Source organism: Lissotriton vulgaris, chromosome 11, assembly GCF_964263255.1.
Source record: "Lissotriton vulgaris chromosome 11, aLisVul1.2, whole genome shotgun sequence".
Taxonomy (NCBI): domain Eukaryota; kingdom Metazoa; phylum Chordata; class Amphibia; order Caudata; family Salamandridae; genus Lissotriton; species Lissotriton vulgaris.
The window spans coordinates 282,743,166-282,766,118 of record NC_141699.1 but is presented as its reverse complement, the minus strand read 5'-3'; positions in this window follow the sequence as shown (position 1 = coordinate 282,766,118).

The window sequence follows — 22,953 nt, the reverse complement described above, 5'->3', positions numbered from 1 at the left end:
CATTGTTAGTACGCAATACCATTACATCTCAAGTCATTACAAGGACTTGCTGTAAGGGGCGCACTGGATTTAGGATTAGTATTATTTACTATTCCTACTCCAGTTTGCGCAACAGCAGGGAAGGTGTTGGATTTTAAATCCAATACCAGTGCACCTCCTACAGCAAGTCATTGTAATGAATTGCGATGTAATGGTATTGCGTACTAACAATGCAGTCGTTGTAACTACCGCGTTGTAATGGCATTGTGTTGTGGAGACAGCGTTGTAAATTCTGTTTCCCACACCTGTGCCATGATACTGGATTTACAATGCAAAAAAAGCACTGTCCACTTTCATTCCTTTCACTGAAACTGTTGTCTAACAGTACAAAACTTGGATTGCCAGTAAAGAGACTGATCTAGAAGCATAGCCTTCAATTCACACATGGGACGGTGCTGTTGGCTGGTAGTGTCAGCAGCAGCAACCAGCATCATCCCCGGCCACTCCAAACCCTACAGCAAGAAGTTCACAGCCAACTTCTGCAATGGGTTAGTTTCATTCAGCAGCAATCGTCCCTCCCAATCCTTCAAATAAATGTTGTGTTTGTAAATCCCACCTTTTCCAATTTCCACTACCTATCCATTCATAAAAAACCCTATCCCTCTTCCCCCAGGTTGTGCGATCAGTTGATTTGTGTGTTAATCCCTACCATCAACAGATCTCACACTTGAGATGTGGTTGAAGTGACACCAACTGTTATAGGAGAGGTGTTAGTACCAAAATTGACATTTGCATACACCCTACTCTCCTACCCAGCCATACAAAGGACATCATAATGCAGACACTTATGTACAGCAATGTATGTTTAAGCATTGGTAGTGGGCACATTTCCACAATCTACGCCCCATGATTTGTACTCCACTGAAGTAACCTTCTACTGAGTCCTCCTAACTCCTCCTGAGATTTGAGGGGTTCATAAATAATGCTTAATTCAGTAAGTAACTCAACCTTATGTCTCTAATGGTTGTTTTATAATGGTAGTCTCAATCTTGGATTTTCCACTCATTCTGTTTTCTTTTACTCTAGTTGCTGGCTGTGATGCACAAGTTTACCTCATCAGGATCATTTACAATGTCCTGTTACAACTTTCAAACCATGGGGTGCTGTCCCTGTTAGCTTTGTTGGTCCACCTCTGCTAGCTTTACGAAGGCCATTTGTAAAACCCTGCATTAAGGTATGGACCGGTGATAGGAGAGGTAGCAGTCATTGCTTTATCTAATCAGGTAAGAAAAGAAGCTCTCAGAAACGAGGGATTGTTTTTGCTTTATGTTGACTGACCTCATTTGCGGCCAGCAGTTACAGAGAGTACAGGGCAAGGGCAGTAGCAGTTATTACTGACACTGGGGGGGGGGGGGGGGGGGTAGGTGTTGCTCAGTCTCATCAAGTCAAGGTAGGAGGGTTGTGTATGGTCAGGTAACTCAAATTCAGTTTTACAACACTGTTCAGGGGGTGTTGAATGGATGAGGTAAGGGTAGTACAGTAGGTAACAACACATGGAAAGAGAAATCAAGTGAGGAAACAATAAAAACTTGAATGAGGAAGATGATGGACACAGTGGGTCAATTGGATATGATGGAACTGGTTCTGAGAAGAATAGCCTCTGTCATCACTTTGTTGGTAGCGCTTCCTCTTTAACTGTGTGTGAGACTACCCTTACTAAAGCAAAGACATCTACTCATGGTAAACAAAAACCCATTGATGTATTCAAACAAAAATGAAATGTATAAATGTCCCACCTTTACTTCCTACAACATGCCAACCCCTCACCCACACACAACATAGCCCAAAATCACATTGTCCACAACTGTCCTTCAGCCCTCTCCTCCCACTACAGACCTTCCCTCTCATATCCTGAACCCAACATACCCTAAAAACCTCCCAGATCTCAACTGTCCTTCTCACCCTCCCCTCCACCAACAAGTTCCACACCTCATTAAAAATATGTCTCAGGGCGTGGACAAGGCGGTGAACATGGCGGACGCAGCTTGAGTGAGCTACGTCCCGCCTGGCGCAAAATCCTGCAATTACATTCTGCATCACCCGACCTGACCCTACCCACGCCGAGCATTCGCCCATCGGATGTGCAGAGGGGGCCCCGCAGGCGATTTGGGTGCATCGGGAAGGCAATTTCGAGCGGATCGAGCCTATTGGCGGTGAGGCCCGCGCCGCGCGCTGAAGCCGGGACCCCGGGTCTGGTGCGGTCCGGCCGGAAGTGCAGCGGCGCTGGGATCGGCAGCGCGAGGGACGCTTGCCCTCCGGAGTTGAGGAGCGACGCAGCCGGAGATTGCCGAGAACCCCGGGGCTGACTCTGAATCCTGGCGCTGGCGGCTGAGGGGTAAGCTGCAGGGGGAAGGCGAGCGACTTCGGGGGGGGGGACTCCCCCAAACCGGCTGTTTCCTTCGACGGTTGAGTCAGACCGCGGAGCCCCGTAGGCCGAGAGCCCTAGGGGGGCTCCTGTCTGGTCCCCCCCTCCTCCCGGGGGACAGCAACCCCTCAAATTTCACCTCCCCCAACGGATGTGTGTACTGCCGCTGGGAGTGGTGGCTCGGAGTGGGCCACGGATCAGAGCGGCGCGGCGCCAGGTGCCCCTCGCTCGGCGGCTGAATCAGGCCGCGGGGTGGAACTGGCATCAGGGTCAGCCTCGTGAATAGGGTGACGACGCATTCCACAACCAAGGTGGGCCCGGGCCGCCAACTACTGACCGAGGAGCTGGAGGGGTAGGCGGGCCATTGCGGCTTTTTTGGCGCGGGACCACCCCTAGGACGGCGGCCAGGCGATCATCCGCCATTGAGGGACATACTACTGCGCCAGGCTCCGAGGACAGCAGAAATAGACACGGTGGCCTGTGATTGTGAAACACTGCATGTAGCCGCATTGAGATCCATAGACCCCGCGGGACTTGGTGGAGTGGGACAGGTCCACTTGGGGTCCTGGGCTGGAGTGGAGAGGGCGACTTCCCGGCGACCCGTGTGTCGGTTGGGTCCCTATATTTGAGCCTTCAGGTCACCATGACGTGGGGCGGCAATAGTGGTGATGCTGCGAAACAGGGCCCCATTGACAAATTCACACGGCCGAGTGGCGGAGCCGGGGCCTCTGGAGGCTCACCGGGACCTGGTCCGGATAATGCGGCCCTTATAGCAGCCATAACACAATCAAGAGACATGCTAGATGCAAAAATTGGGGCAGTTTGAGCTGATGTCACGTTGCTCCGCCAGGACTTGCGAAATGCAGTGGCCCGCATAACTGAAACCGAGACCAGAATCACGGGGGTGGAAGATGATGTAGTGAGTGACTCTCAAGAAGAAAGTGGCGGCTATGGAGGGGATACAAAAGGGCCTCGCACTCCGGGTCGAGGACGCAGAAGGGCGGGCCCGGAGGAACAACCTGCGATTTGTGGGCTTTCCGGAGGGCAGCAAGAAGGGCAACATGGAGACATTTCTGGCGCAGTGGTTGGAGGAGTGGCTCCCCTCGGACTCCCTCTCGCACTGCTTCATAATCGAGCGAGCACATCAAGCACTTATCCCGAAGCCACCGGTGGGGGCTCGTCCCCGACCGGTGATTGCCAGACTCCTCATCTACCACGACCGCAACACTATCCTGAGACAAGCGCGGGCAAAGGAGCCCTTAATGTACGAGAATCACAGAATTCTGATATTCCCGGACTACACTAAGCTGGTGCAGCAACAACGGCAATCCTTTATGGCAGCAAAGGCACGGCTACGAGGCCTTAAAATACAATATGCCCTGCTTTACCCAGCCCGCCTGCGAGTGATTTTTCAGTTCAAAACACTGCTCTTCAATACTCCGGAAGAAGTTTTTGCCTGGACAGATGAAACGGTCCGGGTCAGGGTGAATACCCCCCCGGGCCGTGACTCGGACTCGTCCTCCACGACTGGACCCCCAAGGACACCCCGGAGGTCGCGGAGCAGGAGCAACTGGAGAGCGCGCTCTCAGAAGACTCAACCTACATGCGATGGGGAGGCAGGAGGCAATAATGCAGCTGATGCACCGGCCCCGGTGCCGTGAGACCCGGTGCCCTCCTGACACCTCCAAATTTGTGACCACAGATGGTTGCGGACGGATCGCACCCCTACCGGGATTGACAGTACCTCCTGGGAATCATCAACAGACTTTTAATTGTACTTAATGACCGCTGCATATGGGTAGGTCATGGGTTGGGTGATGCCTACAGGAAGGCGGACATCACCTCCGTAGTTAGCAAAGTTAGTTGGACAAAGGGGTAGTTGGGATTGGGTGGGTAGCTGGTGGGGATCCATTGGAATAGTAGGTCTTTAGCCTCACGTTGGGGACTGGTAATGCTCTATACCGCGACAGATACTTCAATGTTGCTGAGGTATTGGGAAGGGGGGTGGTTGGGGAGTTGGGGGCAGGTTGGGAGGAGGGGGAGAGGTGAGGGGGCTGTTGGGAGGGAACGAGTTCAGGGGGGAGGTTGGAGGGAAGACTGGGGAGGGAGGGGCAGTCAATTTCGTCACAGTGTCCATCCATATCCGATTGCAAATATATGTGTGTGTGTGGCTCCGAATGCCCAGGGCCCTGACTTTCCAGCCTTTCGATGTCGGTTGACGCCCATGAGACGGGCCCTTCTCGGGCGATGCTACGAGTGGTGAGTTGGAATGTCCGGGGAATGCTCAACAAAATAAAGAGGGGTGCGGTGTTGCGATTGGGGAAGAGAGAGCAGGCAGACGTGCTTCTCTTACAAGAGACACATCTCCTAGGCACCAAAACCCTTATGTTGCAGCGGTATAGCTACCAACAGGTATTTCATGAAGGTTTTGTGTGAGGGTCAAGAGCAGTTGCAGTCCTAATACATCGTAGAGTAGCCTATGTACATAAGACACAATGGGTTGATGCTTATGGCAGATTTATCTTCATTATAGGTATGGTGGGTGATGAGCCGATGGTCTTTGGCAGTGTATATGCCCCACCCCCATTGCAAGAGGCACTTATTGAAAAATTGTTTGAAGTATGGGCCGAGATCCCGAGTGTACTGGCGATAGTGGGAGGTGACTGGAATGACGTGTTGGATGGACGGATGGATGGTCCTAGGCCCAGAGGGGGTCTCATAGCGGATACCCCTACTAAATTGAGTGGCATGGTCCGGGGGATGGGATGGATTGATACATGGCGGTACCAACATACTCTTAGACGCGAATACTCCTATGTATCTGCAGTACATAAGTCCTTTTCCAGACTAGACATACTTGGATAGGGAGGGTGGCCTCCACGTTCATGCTCCCACGTGGTCTATCGGATCATTCCTCGGTGGCGATAGATTTTCACCTAGATAGGAGGCGGCAGCCCTTTTGATGGCGCCTGTCCACGTGGCACCTGCAGCAAGATAGCTACCAATCACACATGCGTGAGGCCATATCTCAGTACTGGGACATCAATTATAGGCCGGAAACGGATGACGTGACCCTCTGGGAGGCTCTAAAGCCCGTGCTCCGGGGGTTGATATTGCCTGGTGCGCGGGGGCCCGTAGGACTCGCGGGGAGGACATAGCGACGGCAGCGCAACGGGTCCGGGACCTGGAGGAGGAGTGCAATACTGGGGGAAATGTAGACGCTGTCGGGCAGCTGCTACTGACGCAGCAGACTTATACGTCCCTACTTCTAGACGAGGCGCGCCAACTGTGGTTGGCCACACAGAGTAGAATCTATCAATGGGGAGATAAATCTAGCACTATGCTATACCGGCTTTGTCAAAGTACCTTCCAGGCTCAGACATTGCCGGGACTTCGTGATGGGATGGGAGACCCGGTGACGGCCCCGGAGGAGCTGGCTGCCAGCTTTTGCACAGTATTATGAAGCCCTATACGCCCCCCGGGAGGTACTCCCAGCGGAGGAGGTAGACAAGTTTCTGGCAGACCTCCCACCGCGAGCACTCTCGGATAAGGGGCGTGACCGACTGGAGCTCCCATTATCGATGGAGAAGCTGGATACAGCTCTTGGAGAGCTAAACGCTGGTAAGGCCCCTGGGCCTAATGGGTTCCCATGTGAATTCCTAAAGACGTTTCATCTTCAAATGGGGGTGCGCTACAGAGGGGCACTGGAGGCGGCCAGGGAGCGTGGTCGCCATCGGCCGGACTGGCGACACGCTGAGATTGTAGTTTTTTGTAAACCTGGGAGGCCTCCTGAACACCTCATAAAGGCCAATATCGCTCCTAAATGTTGAAGCGAAAATACTGGCGAAGGCCCTGGCCCTGGCCAATCGCCTTCTCCCCTACATCACAGACCTGGTTCACCCAGACCAGGCTGGGTTTATGCCCCATAGGGCGATGAGGCACAATATCAGACGCGCGCAGGTGGTAATAGAGGCGGCCCGAGCAGCCGGGATCCCTGCAGCGCTCCTTCTGGCTGATATTAATAGGGCCTTTGATTCGCTAAGTTGGGTCTATCTCCGGGCACTCCTCTCACGCCTAAACCTTGAGCCTCGCTTCCTCTCATATTTGCAGTTGCTGTACACAGATCTGACGGCTTCGGTGAGAGTGGCGGGAGCAGTATCCGACCCCTTCCCTATCGGCCGAGGCACCCGACAGGGATGCCCCCTCTCACCCTATTTATTCGCCCTGTCCATGGAGCCGCTGGCGGCATGGGTGCGAATGGACGCACAGATGCGGGGAGTGGAGTGGGAGATGGGCCCCTCAGATCGTATTGCACTGTATGCCGACGACGTCCTCTTCTTCCTTACGGACTTAGATAGATCCGGGCCCAGAGTCCTTGAGATAATGCGGATATTCGGAGAGGTGTCTGGTCTGTACTTGAACGTGCGGAAGTCTACGTTGTGGGTGCTGGGGGGACACGGAGGGCAAGGAAACTGGGCGTCAGCGCTGCAAGAAGCAGCTGGTGGCGTTAAGTATCTGGGGGTGTTCCTGACGGATGTCCCAGGGGTCGCTTGGGCACGCAATGTGGTGCCTGTTTGGGACCGCACGCGATCAGATATGAAAATATGGTCCAGAATGCCCCTGAATATATATGGCCGATCAGCCATATTCAAGATGGTGGCTCTCCCGCGTCTCCTATATCAGCTGCAAAACCATCCGTATCCTATAGCACCACAGTGGTTTAGACAGGTGAATTCGGTGCTGAGTCAGTTTCTTTGGGCCGGTGGGGTGGCGAGAGTAGAGCTCCGCACCTGTTTCCTATCCACATATTGTGGAGGCCTGGCGACGTCGGACATCTTATCCTATTACCAGGCGTCTCATCTATTGGCGCTAAATGAATAGTGGTATGGGGACCAAGGCGACCCGGCCTATGCCCTCGAGAGATACATGATGGACCCAGATACACTGCACACCATCTTATACTCGGCGGCCATAAGGAAGAGGCACCCAGTAGTTACCCAGGTGGTTTTCCAGGTGTGGCGTGGAGCCCTACGCCGTATGGGGTGGTGGAATAAACTAACGAGAGAGACCCCATTGTGGCAGAATGGGCGGCTGCCGGCGCTGGCGACCCTGCAGGGCTTCCGCGGCTGGGACGCCATTGGCATATCGGTGTTGGGCCACGTCATGAGAGGCACGACTCTTAAGTCGTTCCAAGCACTGAGAGAAGAATATGATACTCAATTTTTTTATTACCTGCAACTCCAGCACGCCCTGTCCCCCTCCTTGGTAGGCTTGGACTCGCTGCCCGAATTTAGTCCCCTTGAGGCCAAGGTGTTTATGAGAGAATTGGAGGAGAAAAAGATATCTAATATTTACCAGACTCTGGTTACGCATTGCTCTTCTTCATTGGATAAACTACGGTCTGTGTGGGAGGGAGACATAGGTGCCTTGGAGGAAGAGGACTCGAGGGAGGCCCTGGAGGCACCAAGAGGAGCGGCGATAGCAGTGCGCCTGCGTTTCATCCAATTTAAGTATTTACATAGGGCCTACTACACTAGAGACCGACTGTGGAGGGCTGGTTTGATTGTCTCCCCTGAGTGCTTGCGATGTGGGCGTGCAGTGAGCACATTCATACATACGGTGTGGTCGTGTGAGAGGCTGTCGAGGTTCTGGATGGGAATATGGGATTGCTTGTCGGAGGTGTCGGGCTGGGACCTTCCCCGCTCGCCACAGCTGGGCCCTCTCCATGTCATGGAACAGGTTGGAGGAAATATATATACAAACGCCATCCTGGTCCTGGGTCTTACGGTGGCCAAAAGAGACGTAGCTCGGGCCTGGAAGGACCCGAGGGCTCCATTGATAGAGGTGTGGAAGAGGGGCTTAGACTTTTGAATGGGGCAGGAGCACCCGATCTTTGAGGCCAGGGGCTGTCCCCATAAACATTTTAAAATATGGAAGCGGTGGGCGGACTATAGAGGGCTGTGGCTGGAACCTCCGGCACAACAAGAGGTGGGTTTGGAACAATTGCTCGTTGAACCTGGGTAAGAAGGGGTACACACAGATTATGATTTGATAATTTTTACTCCTGGACTATGTCGAAACTGTGCGAGGCTGGGGGTGGGGTCCGGGGAGGTGGGTAAGGGGAGGGAGTTTGGGTTTGCTCTTTTGTATCAAAATGCTGATTGAATTGCATGTATGCAATGGCTCATTATTTGCTCACTGGCCCTCCGGTCCCTGGGGGGCAGTGTCCTTTATATGTGATTCTTCAATAATATAATAAAACTTGTTCTGAAAAAAAAAATATGTCTCTATAGCCTCTAGCCTGCATCACCTTCGAGAAAGCCTGGCGCCACGACCAGACAACAGAAAACATGACAGCCCTAAAGAACGCCACCCGCAAACACAAAAGGACCACATTCAAAGAACGGCTGGACAACAACACCCATAACAGCAAGGAACTCTTCAGAATCGTTAAAGACCTCTCCAACCCGAGCGCCTGCAACAACGACGTAATACCCTCGCAAGACCTCTGCGACTCACTCGCCTCGTTCTTTCACCGCAAGATCGCCAACATACACAACAGCTTTGGCGCACAGACCACGCACCCAACCACCGAACCAACGCCCACCACCACCACCCTCTGCACCTGGACCTCGGTCAGCACCGAAGACACCACCCGCATGATGAACACCATCCATTCCGGCTCCCCAACCGACCCCTGTCCACACCACATCTTCAACATAGCCGACTCCATCATCGCACCCAAACTCCGGGACATCATAAACAGCTCCTTTGCATCCGCCACCTTCCTGGAGAGCTGGAAATACGCCGAGCTCAGCGCCCTCCTGAAGAAACCCTCTGCGGACCCCACGGACCTCAAGAACTTCCGCCCCATCTCGCTCCTCCCTTTTCCGGCCAAAGTCATCGAGAAGATCGTCAACAAACAACTCTCCACCTTCCTCAAGACAAACGGATCCCTCGACCCATTACAGTCTGGTTTCCGAGCAAACCACAGCACCAAGACCGCCCTCATCGCAGCCACCGACGACATCAGGTACCTGCTCGACAACAGGGGAACAGCTGCCCTCATCCTCCTGGACCTCTCAGCAGCCTTCGACACCATATGCCACCGCACCCTGATACATCACCTCAGCAACACCGGTATCCAAGGAAAGGCCTTGGAGTGGATCATGTCAACAAAGAAGAAACCTTTCTGTGTATTAGTTTTTTAGTTGGTGACCATGTGGCCTACACATTTAAATCAATGCCTATTACTTTATGACTTGTAATATTGGGTAGACATCGGATAAATATTCGAACTCCACACTAGAATATCGTTTTTGTTTCTCTCAACAAATTTTATTATTATAGGAAAACATTTATATTTAATAAAATCATTGTAAAATATGCATTCAATTGATACTGTAATTGGGTGCTCTGGTACAAACTTTTATACTATCTAACAATTCCACTTTACGGTATCTATCTTAGAGTCACTCAAAGTTTAAAAATCATATACTTTTATACTTGAAAATAAATACACAATACATACAATGCATATACATTTAAAAAGTCCCACTTGTCGACGCGTTTCGGTGCGTTGATTATACTTTTTGTCACCTTCCTCAGGACGGACGAAGTTTAAAACCAAAGATTATTTCCTTCTTTTTGAAGTATAGGGATTGAAGTCCTTCTATTTTGTGGACGACTGTATCTCCTTTAAATGTTGCGGTTAAAGTCCCTCGCATCAAAGTCTGTTAGATCATTGATTTTCATAAAATTCTGATTGACACTGTATTCACTGGTGTCTGTCAAGCCGGGGCATTTTTTTGTTGACAAGTACTTGATACCCAGTCCTTTCTGGTCCCTGGGAAACTCTCTATTTTTGGAGTTTGGAGTGGATCATCTCATTCCTCGCCGGAAGAACCCAGAGAGTCCGCCTCCCCCGTCCCGATCCGCGGCCACTGAAGTCATCTGCGGCGTCCCGCAAGGATCCTCACTCAGCCCCACCCTCTTCAACATCTACATGAGCCCCCTCACAGCCATCGCACGCCAACACAACCTTAACATCATCTCCCACGCTGACAACACCCAGCTGATCCTTTCCCTCACCAACGACCCCGCCACCACCAGAGCCAGCCTCCAGGAAGGAATGAAAGACGTCGCGGAATGGATGAAGCTCAGCCGCCTGAAACTGAACTCAGACAAGACGGAAGTCCTCATCCTGGGACCATTCCCCTCTGCCTGGGACGACTCCTGGTGGCCCTCTGCCCTGGGCACCGCCTCCAAGCCAACGGACCATGCACGCAACCTGGGCTTCATCCTGGACTCCTCCCTCATGATGACCAAGCAAGTCAACGCCATCTCGTCATCCTGTTTCAACACCCTGCGCATGCTCCGAAAGATCTACCGGTGGATCCCCACCAACAACAGGAAGACAGTCACCCAGGCCCTCGTCACCAGCCGACTGGACTACGGGAACACCCTCTACGCTGGTACCACAGCCAAACTCCAGAAAAGCCTCCAGCGCATACAGAACGCCTCTGCACGACTCATCCTGGATATCCCCCACCACAGCCACATCTCTCCCCATCTGAGAAACCTGCACTGGCTCTCCGTCAGCAAGAGGATCACGTTCAGACTCCTCACCCATGCACACAAGGCTCTCCTTGACACTGGCTACCACCGGAGGAAGATCCTTCTCCTACCTGCCAGCCAAGACATGGAACTCCCTCCCCACCTACCTACGGCTGACCCAGGACCAACTCTCCTTCAGGAAACAGCTCAAGACCTGGCTCTTCGAGCAGTAGCGACTCCCCCCTCCCCCCCCCTCCCAGTGCCTTGAGACCGGTTCGGGTGAGTAGCGCGCTCTACAAATTCGATTGATAGCCGGTGCAACAGTTCCTGCTAGCCATGCTGTATCTTGTTCTGTTCCTGCACAATCTTGTTGGAGATGGCATAGTCGATGGTGGTGGTGGTTGAGGGGGTGGCTTGTCTGGCTGGGGCATGGGCTGCCTTCGGGGGCAGCGATGCCATTGCCAGTGTTCCTTCAGTTGGTGGCCCAGGGCAGCAGCAGCTTCCTCCTTGTCCTTCTCCTCGCGCACCAACAGCCGGCAGTACTCCACTGCAATTGCCTCGATTTTCTGGATGCGCAGCCTAGGGGCTGTGTTCAGCCGGGAGTGGGCCTCTGAGGCAGGTACTCTGACTCCTCCAGCAGAAGTAGTTAGATGATCCAAAGAAAAAAGAACAGAACATGAATTGTAATTTTGAACGCATTGTACAGCAGCCCAAAAATTGCTGTTCCCCTAGAGTCATTGGAATGTTTTGTATGTGATTTTATATCAGATCATAGGGCTGTTTCTCCCATACGTATTTCCCGCAGTAGCAGTGCGTTGTATTAATTAATCCATGACCATTGATCTTCACCATAATCAAAAATAGATATATACTTAAAAAGATTAAAAGTTGAATTGATTTCATGTGGTCAAACTTGCAACATCAACTTAATATGTGTTAATTAATGAATGAGTTTCCAAATATAAATAAATATTCCCAATAATGAATAGTGCTCATTTAATTATTGCTGCATAATGTACTTGAATGTTACGTTCAAAATTAATGGAGCCATACCAGAGGGGCAGCAGGCTGCTTTTTTGGGACAGCTAGTGGTGTGTCATCCTAAATTCCAATAGCCCTACTTTTATTCATACCTGCTCTTATTCTTACTACTGAGCCAAACCCAGAGTACGACTCCAGATTGAGTTCCACACAACACCCTTCACCCAAAATAATGCTCTACAAATACCTTTTCTATTGGTTATGGGGTAAGTAAGTGAGAGTGTAGGGTGAGATTAGGTAAGATAATCAGTATGCTTTGGGTTAGGTTTATTTATATTTGGCTATGGACTGGTTGGGTGTCATATACAAGTAGGCTTAGTTACATGGTTAATGGGTAAATGTAAATGTACACATCACATTTACATTTACATTTTACGTTTACATTTACATTTACATTTACATTTTACATTTACATTTACATTTACATGGTTAATGGGTGGTGGAATATGGAAGAGTAATGAAGCCAGAAAAATAGCCACTTAGGCAGAAACTTTGGGAGAAATGTTTATGAGCTGGGTTGGACAGGAAGAATTGGATACATTATAGGAGAGTGGACACTAGTCACCACATCTTTTCTTCTATCAATTGAATAGTAGGCAGGATGAGACAAACATAGGATGCTGGATAATTTATGAAAGGATTGCTATGTGAAAGAAAGGGAGAAATACCTTAAAAATCCAGTAGTTGTCATTGAGAAAGGAAAGTGACTTACCAATTTTCCCAGTTGCCACTCATTCTCCTCCACTTGGTGGTGGTCTCTGCCATCCTCTGTGGAAGCCTTGTGTAATTCCAGTCATAGACAAAAACCAGCACACATATTTAGATACCTGCTGCAAGAAACCATCACATTGTTTTTCACAAGTGACAAAAGCAATGTATCACCAATGTTGGGTTATCTCTAGCTTGTCCGTTAATCCAAAGTATCACTTTGAAAGGTTTAATGGACCAAGTAAATAGTCAACTATTAATCGTTATGTAATATTGTTTTTTTCATAATGTTGGTTGGGACATTGGTCTATAAGGATCAAAAAAACAAACAATGATGCGGTGGACAGAATCGATAGGACGTAGACGTATGTTGGTATGTATCCTTTCATGCTGTGCTGTCATGACTCCTGACATCATGGAACCTTGTGTGACATTAAATCCTGTTGGGGTCCATGATAACCATCTCTAGTCTGTACCTGTACTATGGGCTGTTTGTTCAATAAAGCCTTCTGTCAATCTACATAGTGTGTGAATAATATACCTAGTCCTGTGTTCCTCTTTACGTTACCAACAATCTTCTGTTAACACAAGACTTGTAAAAGAGGCGCGAGAGTAAGGGTACTAAAAAGGCAGGGGAAGAAAGCGACAGACAGGCAGAAATCAGCAGCGGAAACTGGGGGAATAAAAAAGAAAACACAAGGAGGCAGGTTTGTGTGGTTAAAGCAGACACTAAGTGGCACATGCATCAATAATGCTTTTTGCGATTCCTAAATTGCGAAAATGAAGAAATAGTAATTAAGGAATTGCAAACTGCAATGCATCAAGAAATTGCTTAAAAAATAGCGATTTCTTCAAATTCCTTAATTGCGATTGTCTAATTCAGAATCACAATTAAGGAATAGCTCCCCACAGCGCCGACAACCTAGCACCATTGAAAAAACGTCGAATCATGCTAGGCATCAAAAACACCACCTGGTTCAACGATGACCTTAAGAAATCCTAGAAACTCTGTCGTTCCCTTGAGAAAGCCTGGAAAAAAGACCCAAACACTAGCACCAGAGACGCCTTCAAAAACGCCACCCGTAAACACCACCAACTGATCCGGACAGCCAAGAAATCCGCATTCAAAGACCGACTAGACAACAACGCCCACAACAGCAAGGAACTATTCAACATCGTCAAAGAGTTTACCAACACCACTGCCAACTCCAACGACATCACTCCCTCTCAAATCCTTTGCGACTCCCTAGCTTCATTCTTCCACGACAAAATCGCCGACATCCATAACAGCTTCAACAACCAACCCGGAGACCAACCCACCCAACCTACCTCCGAACCTAAAACCCTCTTGAACATCCTTTATGACTGGAACGCACTCTCCACCGAGGACACCATTCGCCTGATGAACTCCATCCACTCAGGATCCCCCACAGACCCATGTCCCCACCACATCTTCAACAAAGCAGACTCCATCATCGCACCCCACCTCCGAGACGTCATCAACTGCTCCCTCAACTCCGCCACCTTCCCGGAAAGCTGGAAACACGCCAAACTCAGCCCCCTTCTGAAAAAACCCACAGCAGACCCCACCGAACTCAAAAACTACCGCCCCATCTCGCTCCTACCATTCCCAGCCAAAGTCATCGAGAAAGCCATCAACAACCAGCTCGCCGCCTTCCTAAGACAGGACGGTGCCTGTCCTCCAGGGTGCCTGTCCCTGCAGGACAGGCACCCTTGCCGGGAAACATCACTTACAACGCATTTAATACAACGCACTACCATTACAACGCAACCATTACAACGCAAACCATTACAACGCATTGCACTGGGGGGCGCTCTAGGATAGGGAATATATTTAATTTACTATCCAACACCTTCCCTACTATCCACGGGGACTGGAGTTGGAATAGTAAATTAAATAAATCACTATCCAGCGCTTAAAAGCACTATGCGTTGTAGTGGTATGCGATGTAAAAACCGCGTTGTAACAGCAGGCGTTGTAATAGCCTGCGTTGTAACGACACCAATCCCCCTTGCCACATGGTGGCAGGGTGCCTACGATGCTGCAAGCCTGTTTTTGTGCCAGCGCTAGGGGAAGCACAGCGGTGCGCCGTATTTTTGTAAATAAGGTGCATCCCTGTGTTTTGAAAATGTCGAAGCACAGCATTAATAAAAATTTGGCATAACACCGTGCTCCGCCATTTTATTGTATATATGCCCCAATGCATCTTACCTACACACAAAAGAATGTTAAGATTTAAAGGTGTAACAAGTTTACAGGACAACGCCCACTGTTGAACAGCTCTTGTTCTAATGAACCATAAAATAACTAATGCTAACTTAATAGTCAAGTCAAGTCAAGTCAAAAGATTTATATAGCGCGCTACATACCCAGAGGGTCTCAAGGCACTTGAAGCAGGGTGGGGAATTACTTGTCAAATATCCAAGTTTTAAGTTGCTTTCTGAATGCTAGGTGGTTCTGAGTGACGCGAAGGTGAGTAGGAAGTGAGTTCCAGGTTTTAGCTGCCAGGTAGGAGAAGGATCTCCCTCCCATGGTGGTTTTGTTGATGCGAGGTACAGTAGCAAGGGCTTGGTTGGAGGATCGTAGCTGGCGCGAGGGGGTGTAGAAGGAGAGTCGTGCGTTGAGGCATTCGGGTCCCAGATCGTAAAGTGCTTTGTGTGCATGGGTTAGGAGGCGGAAAGTGATCCTCTTATTGACGGGGAGCCAGTGGAGGTTTTTCAGGTGACCAGAGATGTGGTCTTTACGCGGGATGTCTAGTATGAGTCTGGCTGAGGCGTTCTGGATGCGTTGGAGTTTTTTCTGGAGTTTTGTGGTGGTACCGGCGTATAGGGTGTTTCCGTAGTCCAAGCGGCTCGTGACCAGTGCGTGGGTGACTGTTTTTCTAGTTTCGGTGGGGATCCAACGAAATGTTTTTTTGAGCATGCGAAGAATGTTGAAGCAAGATGACGAAACGGCGTTGACTTGTCTGTTCATAGAGAGTGAGGAGTCCAGGATGACGCCCAGGTTCCGTGCGTGGTCCGTCGGGATGGGTGCTTTTCCAAGGGCCTCTGGCCACCAAGAGTCATCCGAGGCGGAGGGGGAGGTACCTAAGATAAGGACTTCTGTTTTGTCTGAGTTTAGTTTCAGACGGCTGTGCTTCATCCACTCGGCTACTTCTTTCATTCCTTCATGTAGGTTGGTTTTGGCAGTGTTAGGGTCTCTGGTGAGTGATAGGATCAGTTGAGTGTCATCAGCGTAGGAGATGATGTTGAGGTTGTGTTGGCGTGCGATGTCCGCAAGGGGGCTCATGTATACGTTGAAGAGGGTGGGGCTGAGTGAAGATCCTTGTGGTACACCGCAGATGACTTCAGTGGCCTCAGACTTAAATGGTGGGAGGCGGACTCTCTGGGTTCTTCCGGTGAGGAACGAGGTGATCCATTCCAGTGCTTTTCCTTGGATTCCGATGTTTCTGAGGCGTTGTAGCAGGGTGCTATGACAGACTGTGTCGAAGGCTGCGGAGAGGTCGAGGAGGATGAGGGCGACTGTGTCTCCATTGTCCAGTAGGGTTTGAATGTCGTCTGTTGCTGCGATGAGGGCGGTCTCAGTGCTGTGTTTGGCTCGGAAGCCGGACTGTGAGGAGTCGAGGGATTTGTTGGTTTCGAGGAAGGCGGCGAGCTGGTTGTTGACAGCTTTCTCGATGACTTTGGCCGGGAATGGAAGGAGCGAGATGGGGCGGTAGTTTTTGAGATCGGTGGGGTCAGCTGTGGGTTTTTTCAGAAGGGCGCTGAGTTCGGCGTGTTTCCAGCTTTCCGGGAAGGTGGCGGAGTTGAGAGAGCAGTTGATGACGTCTCGGAGGTGTGGTGCTATGATGGAGTCAGCTTTGTTGAAGTTGTGGTGAGGGCATGGGTCTGTGGGGGATCCTGAGTGGATGGAGTTCATCAGGCGGATGGTGTCCTTGGTGGAGATTGGGTTCCAGTCATTAAGGATGTTCAAGGGGGGTGAAGGTCTTGCAGAGGGTTGGGTGGGTTGGTCTCCGGGTCGGTTGTCGAAGCTGTTGTGGATGTCTGCGATTTTGTTGTGGAAGAATGAGGCTAGGGAGTCGCAGAGGGCTTGAGAGGGAGTGATGTCGTTGGAGTTGGCTGAAGGTTTGGTAAATTCTTTGACGATGTTGAATAATTCCTTGCTGTTGTGGGCGTTATTATCTAGTCGGTCTTTGAAGGCGGCTTTCTTGGCAGACCGGATTAGTTGGTGGTGTATGCGGGTGGCGTTTTTGAAGGCATCCCTGGTGCTGGTGTTTGGGTCTTTTTTCCAGGCTTTCTCGAGGGAGCGACACAGTTTCTTCGATTTCTTAAGATCATCGTTGAACCAGGAGGCGTTTTTGCTGCCTAGTTTGGTTTGACGTTTTTTCAGCGGTGCTAGGATGTCGGCGCTGTTGGATAGCCATTGGGAGAGGTTAATGGCTGCTTGGTCGGGGTTTGAGGGGTGGGCAGGGGGGTTTTGAAGAAGCGCTGAGGAGATCTGGTCGCTGGTGATTTTGTTCCAGTTTCTTCGCAGAGTAGGTTGAGGATGGTTGTGTGTCGTGGTCTTATTGTAGATAAAGTGAACGCAGCTGTGGTCCGTCCAATGGAGAGCTGTGGTGTGACTGAAGGAGACATGTTTGCTGGAAGTGAAGATAGGGTCGAGTGTGTGACCTGCAATGTGGGTGGGGGTAGTGACAAGTTGTTTGAGTCCGAGGTTGGCGAGATTGTCCAGAAGGGTGGTGGTGTTGCTATCGTTGCTCTTTTCCAGGTGAAAGTTGAGGTCTCCCAATAGAATGTAATCCTCGGAGGGGAGGGCGTGTGGGGTGATAAAGTCAGTGATGTCGTCACTGAATTGTGCACGGGGCCTTGGAGGCCGGTAGAGGAGAGTGCCTCTGAGTGTGGTCTTGGGGTCGGTGTGGATCTGGAAGTGAAGGTGTTCGGCGCAGGCAAGGTTGACATCTGAGCTGGTTGAGATGCGGACGGAATTCTTATGGACGATAGCGATGCCTCCTCCTGTTTGGTCGGTGCGGTCCTTACGGATGATCTTGTAGCCTTCCGGGATGTAGTGTCAGAAACCTTCTACCCGAGACTGCTTCCTATTAAGCACCTCATTTTAAGCATATTCTTCTACTAAAACGAATAATTGAAAAAGCTATCTCAGCTTGGTTGTTTGTTGGGATGTTTGCATTTCTAATTAGCATTAGATGGCTATTCTGTTAACGGTAATTGCTGAAAAGATAATGTTCTCATTAAATAAAGTATTCTAGGATCCTACAAACAGGCAGATTATTTCATGGTTATGAACATTAATAATGATCCCATGATGTAGAACAGCAACAGTTATGGGAAATTGATCTCTTATGGATGAATCTGTAGAAATGTACCATCCTATAGTTTGCACCTTTTTGACCCACTAAACATTGTCCCTGGTAATAACTTGATAGTAATGTGATTACAATGCGTGTTATTGCATTTTAATTTATTAGTTACGTATATTAGTTACAGATGATTATTTAAATTGTAGGTGCGAGGTATCACCATTTGCAACTCACAGTTGCAGTGGTGAGCTAGCAGAAAAAGAATAACTCTTAAGGTTTTCGAGATTCACAAAAGCCACCAATTTCCATGGGACATCATGAGGAGACTGCAAAATGAAGCGCTAAAGAAGAAGAATGTATTACCTAAACCATGATGCTGACAGTCAGCAGTCTACTTCTTGTCACTACATTTTGTGCCATATTGAGTATTGCAAGATTAAGCAGAAATAAGGTATGCAACCTCTAAAAAAAACTTGCTGCAAGGGACCATGTGGCCTTGGTTTTTCCTCCAGTGTAGGGTGTCAGAGCATTTAACATCAAACACACATGGCACAGAGACAATGAATTATACATGTGTGTAAATCAATGTATAGTAATCGTGCCATAAGACAATGAGCACTACAAGGTGTAGGAGTCATATGTCATACACACTAGTAGGCATTATCGGCCACATGCATCAACCTATTTAGGAAGTGCAAACGGTGCGAATCTGTAAATTCGGCCGTTTGCGATTCCTAAATAGTTTTTTGGGATGCATCAAACATTTTTGGAAAAATCGCTATTTTTAGCGAATTCCAAAAAATGCGATTGCTTTTAAGGAATCGCAAATTAGCAATTCCATAAAAGCAAGGCATGATTACTTTTAAAATTGCGAATTCGCAATTAGGGGGTGTAAATTACCACGAGGGTGAACCTTGTGGTAATTTACGAAAATGCATTAAAATGCTCAAATTTGCATTTTAAAACACAGTCATGTTACAGACACACATGTCCTTAGGACATATGTGTGTGAAACATGCACTTCAAAATACATTTCAGGGGTGCAGGGGGGGTCCTTTGCCCCCCCCCTGCACCCATGGAATGCATTAACATTTTGCAAATCGCTAATTGAAATTCGCAAAATGTCAATGCCTTCCCATTGATTCCTATGGGCCTTTTGGCCCATAGGAATCAATGGGAATTGCGAAATCGCAAATTAGAATTCGCATAATATTTGCGATTCGGTAAAAATTGCGATTTTTACTGAATCACAAATATTATGCGATTTAAATCATGCATCCCATTTTGCGATTCCTTATTTGCGATTCCCTAAAAATCGCAAATAAGGAATCGCAAAACCGGACTTTGATGCATGTGGCCGTAAATGTTAAGAGTGCGTGGTCTGGAGAAGCACAACCACGAGAATTAAAATGGAACACAGAGGTTGACATTGGCTTCACTAATAATAATTAATTTTTGCTCAAACAAACAAAAGACTGGGGGAAAACATTAACGGCCACATGCATCAACCTATTTAGGAAGTGCAAACTGTGTGAATCGGTAAATTCGGCCGTTTGCGATCCCTAAATAGGTTTTTGGGATGCATCAAACATTTTTGGAAAAATCGCTATTTTTAGCGAATTCCAAAAATGCGATTGCTTTTAAGGAATCGCAAATTTGCGATTCCTTAAAAGCAATGCATGATTATTTTTAAAATTGCGAATTCGCAATTAGGGGGTGCAAATTACCACGAGGCTGAACCTTGTGGTAATTTGCGAAAATGTATTAAAATGCTCAAAATTGCATTTTAAAACACTGTCATGTTACAGACACACATGTCCTTAGGACATGTGTGTGTGAAACATGCACTTCAAAATACATTTCAGGGGTGCAGGGGGGGTCCTTTGGACCCCCCCTGCACCCATGGAATGCATTAACATTTTGCGAATCGCTAATTGAAATTCGCAAAATGTCAATGCCCTCCCATTGATTCCTATGGGCCTTTTGGCCCATAGGAATCAATGGGAATTGTGAAATCGCAAATTAGAATTCGCATATTTGCGATTCGGTAAAAATTGCGATTTTTACTGAATCACAAATATTATGCGATTTAAATCATGCATCCCATTTTGCGATTCCTTATTTGCGATTCCCTAAAAATCGCAAATAAGGAATCGCAAAACCGGACTTTGATGCATGTGGCCGAAAGGTTCTAACCCCAGGTCATGCAGTTTGCATGCTAAAGTATACAAAAAAGTGATGAATGAAATGCTTGAATTAATCTCAGCTATTGGTTATTATTGGTGGGCTGTATCCTAATCAATCTTCATTTGCACACCATGCCACCTTAGTTTGGACCCAGCGATATGCAAATCTTTCTTGACCCTGCTCCAATGGGAACAATCCAGTCTGAGCTGCCAGGTCAGGTCCTCCCAATGTAGGAGCAGTTTCACCCTTGTAGGTGCTCATCAGCCAGATACAGATAGATTCTAGTGACGCAGTGTGCACGGGACCTATGTCTGAGCACACTGAAGTATGCAAAAACGTGATGGATGGTATGCTTGAATTCATCTCAGCGACTGGTACCTATTTGGGTGCATCTCAGTACATCATTATTTTGCATACCATGTCACCTTCTTTTGGGCCTCACCATATGCACATCAGTCATGATCCTGATCTAATGGGAGAAATCCAGCCTGAACTGCAAGGGCAGGTCAGATTAATTCAAGCATGCCATTCATTGTCTACATATAGAAGGACCATCTTTGAGGCAGAGTACCCACTACACCAAACTCTAAATAGGGCCTTAAATTCTCACTGGCATTGACAAGATATTTCATAGAGTACAAATATTCCAGCCAGAAGATTCAAGAAAATCTGAACTTGTTGGCACCTATGTCAAGACCAATAGTTTTATAGCCTTTTCACAAGATAAAATTGGAGCTTCAGGCTTCATTTGTAATCATGGCGTGGATGCTTTCTGGAATGGAATGTCTAGTTTTAGTAAAGGGCCTGCTGCTCAAGTTGTTCAGTTCACTTCTGGGTGTGAATGTGTCATTCAATGACCTCAGTGAGTACATTTGTGATTGGTCGATATTCTTTCTTATACTCCAGCATAATCTAGTAAAACACAGAACAAGGCGATTGACAAAGAAATCTATCATTTATCCATTTCATTGATGCCTCCAACTTTTCTGGATCTTCTGCTGATTTTACCTGGATATCGGCTTTCTGCTGGTGCTGCTACTATCAGGTTGATTTCTGCCCATTGTGGCATTGCAGTATCTTGGTGATTTGATCACCTTTTACCCGACATGATCTGTTGAATTGTATGGATAGATGCAGCCTTCTTGAAATTTCTCTATATCCTTGGACGGCTAAATTTCATTTCATGTCTGCCAATCTTACATTTTAATGAATTTTGCAATCCTATACCAACCTATGCAAGCAAATTCTGGGTTGGACTGTTATTTTGAATAGAATCCTTGGACACTCAATTGAATTCCAGTCCTGATGATGACCGTGTAATTCTACAGAGGTTGAAACGCCGTCGACGCATTGTGGCCATAAAATTAATGAAGGACACATTATTCTGTTCTATGTTGTTCCCTCTATGTGACATGTATCTTTTTGTCTGCCACTTGTCTGGTTTGTAATACACATTGTCTTTGTACCAACACATTGTATTGAGCGCCATTGTCTCAAATGTTTTAATATTTATAAAAAGGAATGCATTTACTTAAGTTTTTCAGAAAGTATTCTAAATGGGTCTCTCTAAACTTTTCTTTTTCTCCTTGTTATTCAAACATTGATTCATTTATTGTTTTTGTATGGTTTTTAATTTTTTGTGAATATTGTAATTTGTTGTTAATAGCTTCTTGGACCTTTGTTAGGATCAGACACTGATTTCCCCTGGTCCTGGTGTTTTGGGCTGCCCCTTTCGCTGCTAATGATGTCTACCTGGATATCAGCATGATTGTCATATTGATAATCTTACTACAGAACTAAAAGGTGTCAAGAAATTACTTGAGTTACTAATGTTGGAAACTAAGCTAGATGTCAAGGGATCCCGTTTGTGCCACTATGGGGTTCTAATTTTGTAAGATTGGTGGGTTTTGTAATTAAACTGTTACTCCTTAATGTTAACTGGCACTTGTATAAAGACAGTAGGGGCAGACGCTGCAAAGCAAACTAAAGTTCACTGGTATTCATAGAGCAACATTTTTACTGCTCGCAAAACTTTAAAGTGATGTGGTTGCTCATCGGCTGAGGCAGTGAATTCCACAGATATACTGCTGGTACAGAGAATGTCCTACCATCTGGGTGGATGTACCTGGTTAGACTGTTTGATGGGAAAAAAGCTACGAAAGAACTTAGTTGCCAGTAGGCTGATCTTCCTTAATGTATGCTCATCAATGACACCTCTCTTCTCAAAGACAAGTCAACAATGACTCAGCGATCTCCTGGAGCATATTCAAACAACTGAAGTAACCCAGTGGGTGAACTGATAGGTGATACTACCAATACAAAATTAGTAGTACAATTATTACAGATAGCCAATGTCTCTCTTTTGAGATGTCTAAGATACCTCCAATGTGTGATGTTGTACAATAATTAGGTAAAGTCTGTTGATCATCCTGATCTTATTTCTGCCAATCATTATCAGAGAGGATAAGGGTGCTAAGGCGACTTTGCTTATTCGTGTCTCTCCAGTTTCGGCTTAACTTTATGATTGTCATGAGGTACCATACCCTTAGCTTCTCAGGGAGCAATGTGTATGATGACTAATTGATATAGTATTCAAGCCTTTTATTCCCAAACATGTATTTTATGCTCTGAGTCAACCCTTACAAGCAATCTACCTAGGTAATCATTTAAATTATATTATTTAATGTGATCAGTCCCCTGAGCAATGGAAATCCCTAA